Raw genomic sequence first — 5,313 nt, 5'->3', positions numbered from 1 at the left:
GAACTGACACCGCTCAGAACCGTTGTTCTGAATATAATTACGCTGATGATTTATGTGTCAGACGAATCCACGCGCATGCGAACACTCACACGGATCCACACGCAAACACGCATAAACTTACACATGATACAATACCTGAGGGAGATGTGGGCAGGCACGAAGAATCACTTTGTGACAATTTATCCATGAATCAAGTGGCAGTGTGGCTCCACCTGTCACAGCATAGAAACAGCGCGGCATTACCTCCCACCGGGCTCTGGGGATAAGGACTTACAGCAGATGGATGGGCTGAAACAGGAGGGATCTGGTTCATAGGATGGGTTTCTATATGCGGGCTGAGAATATAGGTCAGTAACACATTTGCACTCTTTTATAATGTTGAGCTTTTACACCAAGCGCTCCAAATTACGACTCCCACTCTCCCATCACGATCACTTTGTTGCCAAGGTGATGAATCAGAGAAAGATTATAAAAACAAAACAAACAAAAAACAACAACAACGGGTAAACAAGGCCAGCAAAACATGTTCAGCTGAAACAAAAAAAAGAAAAAGTTTTGACTGCGTCTGTGTTGAAGTTTTTCTTCATTGATTAGAAAAGCAAAACAATCTTGTGTGGTTGCTTCGTGCGTCGTATCTCTCACTGCTTCAGGAGAGAAGAACATTTTTTAATTTTTCAAAAATCTCTGTCAACATCTCCCAACAGCGTCACAATGAATCTCAGCCCCTCCCTCCGTGTGCCGCAGGAGGAGGTTGTTCTGCCGGCTACTCGCCGTGGCGTCGGACTCGCTTGTACCGCTCTGTGCTCGCAGCGTTTAAAAAGGAGGGTGAGGATGGAAGGAAGAAGAGAGAGACGAGGGGGAGGCAAAGTGGAGGGGATGGAAAGATGAGAAGAGGGACGGCAGGGAGAGATGGAGGCAGAGGGGAGCCGTGCTGCAGTGTTCTGGCTGCTTTCCAAGGGCAGTGTTGCTTCTAGTGAACAAATAAAATACTGGTCTCAGCTAAACACAACGTTTCCCTTCGTGCGCGAGCCTTCGCTGAAGGTGGCGGAGGCGAGGGAGGAGCGCGTTCCTGTCGCTGTGCGCTGCCCCCTGACCCGCGGGAGGCCACCTGAGGCGTGTGGCGTTAATAACACGCAGGTCGGGATCTGCTCCCCTGTTTTGATTACCTCTCGAGGTTTTTTCTTCCGGCGTCACACCTTCCTCCTCGCCCTCCCTCTGTCACTCCGTCCCCTCTCCTGCTACCATCTCTGTACAACGCTGAAACGAGCAGAAGTTCCCCTCGCCTGTCCCCTGTGTTGGTTTATCATGCATGACAAACAGTGGAGATGACTCCCCCCTTCCCCCCTCGTCTCAAACCCTCTTTCGTTTTCTCTCTCTCCATCCTCTCTCCCTTACACTTTCTTATCTCAGTTTGTTTCTTTTTTCAACCGACACAAATACAGAGCTCGGGAAAATGAACTACCGCTGCCGCCGATGGACATTAATAATTTACAGGCCGGGAAATGCGGCAGGAGAATGGAAATTAAACATAGGTAGCATGAGAGGCGGCGAGCCAGCCATGCATGACCTGACCGGTGTGTGCGAGTGTGTGCAGTGGGTTATATTTACAGCCACGCACACACACAGTCTATAATGTTTTATCATTCCAGCAGAAGATATTGCAATTTAAAGGGGCTCCGTGTAGTTCTGGAGAAGAAATTCAAACTGTAATATTTACAATATTAATGAGGTAATAACTCAAACTCAGAAGTGTTTATTTTTTCCATAACTGAATAAACAAGCTGTTCTCAGAGGAAAATAAAGTCCCCAGAACGCTGTTGGAAGCTAGAAAGGTGGCAGGGTCCGCCACATATAAACAGTCGATCGGAAATGTGCGTCGTCCTTTAAGGTCAGTTTGTTTATTCAGTTTATTCAGTCGTGAAAAGGACGAGAGTTTGTTTATTTAGTTTGGTCGATGAAGATCTTTCCCTTCTGATTAAAATTCCTTCCCCAAAACTGCATCGTGCACCTTTTACTCCCCACAGGGGACCGGGAGAGTTCCTCGCAGTGGTTTCTTCCCCCATTGGTGATTATCTTCAATGCAGTTGCTGAAGACAATTGCACACAGAATATTTTCATTTCAACTTCGCCCAGAAAGCAAACCGCTGCCAATTTACTCAGCCTGGACCGATACATGCGTCCTCTGTATGTTCTCGCCCACGCGTGTTTGTATGTTTTCCTCTGAGCGTTTTTTTTTTTTTCTTTCTGTGAAGCGGAGACTTCTAAGTTCTTCAAAAGAACACAACAACATGAGAAGCGAGGGTGGCCTGAAAGTCGGTGTCCAGAGGCTTGGAGGATGGGTGTTGCTTGACACAGGCAGAGGCAGACATAAGAGAAACACTAGAGGCTTTTGCCCGGCAACAAACTCAGCACCGCTCCTCATCGCACGACTCCAATCGGGCCTGACTTGTGCGGTGGTCAAACCTTCAGGTGAGGAGGTGAAGATGCAGCACCATCGGCAGCGCGGATCGAATGCAAAACTCCCTCCAGGAGACGAGAACAAGGGGTGACAAACTTATTTAGCATCGCTGCCTGTCCGGTTTCACTTTACCATAAGCTCGGCGGCAAGTCGGGTCAATATTTTCCTTCCACTTATGCCGCCAAATGAAAATAAACACGCTAGTTTCGAGGCGTTATCAAGTACAACACGGGGGTAATTTGTCAGAATCGAATCACCAGAAGGCATTCACTGTGAACGTGTTGATCAGAGTTAAATTGAGCCCGGGAAATGTTCGTGGCAGGCATGCTGCCACAGGATCAGCCAGATTAATCACGGGTAGGAAATTCGCACCTCCTGAGTGTGTCAACCGCTTCCTGTCTTTAGACAGATACGCAGGGAGACGGACAGACGCTCCGCCACCCTCCGGCTGGCCGTGACACGCTATGCAAATTGACATTTCTGCGTATATAATAGACTTAATGATGAAATACTAATGGTATTCTGAGCCGCCGTCTCTCCTTTTGATGTGCTCGGAGTAGACAGTGCAGAGCCTGTGACCTCCAGGTGTGAACGATGATATTTAGAGGGACAGCGCGAACCTCCCTCAGAGCCTGACATCCTCATACCCTGGATGGAACAAATTACTCAAGAAAATAAAATTCCCCTGACATATCTCAGGCACTATCAGACATGCCTGTCATGGAGTGACAAAGCATGTAGACAGTGCATTTCAGCGATAAAACCCACCGATGTATTTCAATTTCACTTAGCCTGCTGTCATCTGCTGGTGGTTCACGACTCCTCGCTCAGTAACTGGATCATCATTCAACTCAAGATCATAGTTATTTGCCGTAAACTGACCCCAAGGTTGCTCGGCGAGGGTTGTACATCTCACACCAGATACTGTATCCATCCTCATCCACATGACCACAGACGTTCCTCTGGTGGTGCAGCTTAACATCCACACCATATAACCCTTTATATACAGCAGTCAGGATGACTAGAAAAGGGAAATCACGTCATGCTCACATCCTCAGGGATCCATTTGTGATGTGATCCACTTTCTCTGCTCGGGGTTCCTTTCTTTGACATGCCACGCTGCAAAAATGACTAAAATTCGTCATTCCTCCTCATTTAGTAATAGACCATTTTATGAAAAGTATAGGCTCAAGGCTTGAGCCTCTCCAAAACCAGAAACACAAGAGCATTCATGTAAGGAATAGACTTTGCTGTGTTTCTCTGCTCTACCATTACATAAAAATGTTAGCATACCCAGCTAACTAGCTTGCTACATACAGGAGTAACCTAGCGTTACCTCAAAAGCCAAGAAGTAAGCTAACTAGGCTACACAATCTTTAAGCGTTACACTAAAAAATAATGTAGCCTGGTTAGTCAGCCTATGCTAGCTATGTTAGCTCAGTTTCTAACTTGCGTTAGAACAACCTAGGTCAGACTGGAACGTCCACTCTATGAAAGCCGAGATGCTACTAGCCTATATCAGAGTTTTGGCTAACTTTCGCGTTCTTTAAGTTTATTCTGGCAACTTGAGCCAAACTTAGCCCAAGGTAGCGTTAGCCTAAATTTGCCAAAAGCAGTTAGCCCTCATCCTCAAACCTTTTTCTCTTGTAAAATTAACACAGATTTTTTAAACGACATACAATAAGTCATAAATCCCACCTCTGTGTTGCTGTCAATCTTTTCTCAATAAAATATCCAAGCAGGTCACTTACTTACAATGCTAATGTTGCTAGCGGGAGATTGCTATGTTTCAGGTTTGAATAAGTTACATGGCGTTTTTAACGACCACTTTACTGGCGTCATGCACCAAAACAAGTCAGCTGGAAACATTATTGAACCAATTCCCAAAGTTAGCATAAATTAGCTAGCTAATTAGACCACAACTCTATAAAATCTAAAACATTTATCTCGATATTCGAATGCTGTTGGTTAGAAATGATTATGAAAATGATAAATGGTAAACCTGCTGGAGTTATTGCTCTAAACGATGTACCTGCATGTCTTTAAGCATGGCAACAGTAACTAAGTGGGGTGGCTTGGCGATGCCGCTAATGTGTGTGATTATGTTTATGTGAACTATTGTGTTCATACAGTATAAACCCTCATACAGGTTAATGCCTGTAGCCTTGCATCAAGCATATATTATGTGTCTTCATATGTGTTTTCATTAACCGTGGAGGCCTGCCGCCACCGAGGGTCAACAAAAGACTACAGCCTCATTAAATTGTTTATTGTTTGTCAATGGATGAAGGAAGCCACAGATGTAGCGTAGGCAAAGACACATACGAAAATAATGTACTGCATGTCTGCTGTATCATCAAGGTCTCTTAAAGAGCTGAAACATATGGGAGGTACGCAGTAATTTAAATAATTTACCTTACAAATCAGCTATGAGGTTATAACTGGGATTGTCACACCACATTTGCAGCTCCTGCGAAAAACTGAACTACTAAATAACAGACTAAATGCCTTCAGCGGCACAGAAGGCGTGCTATTTGCGAGCTTATCAGTGCGGCATCTCGGAGTCTGACACTACGGTCGGGCGTTTGTGACATCGGCGGACACAGGTTAGCGCACGGGTGCAGGGACAGCTGCTCACACACTGCAGTGAAAGCCACATGCTCTCTCCCCTCTTCATTTTCAGGAGCTGTGGCTCAATTTGACATAAGTAGCTGCAGCCCCGACAAACAGACGTAGGACTTAATATATCAGATTAGAGCAGGAACACAAATAGAAGGGTGCAGACATGGATGGATAATGAAAAGAATATATTTTGCATGAAACAAAGAAAAGATGAGTCAGTCTATTAGAGCCAG

The sequence above is a fragment of the Pagrus pagrus genome (assembly GCF_965226575.1).
Source record: "Pagrus pagrus genome assembly, chromosome: 23".
In the NCBI taxonomy this organism is placed as follows: Eukaryota; Metazoa; Chordata; class Actinopteri; order Spariformes; family Sparidae; genus Pagrus; species Pagrus pagrus.
This window is presented reverse-complemented; position numbering follows the sequence as displayed.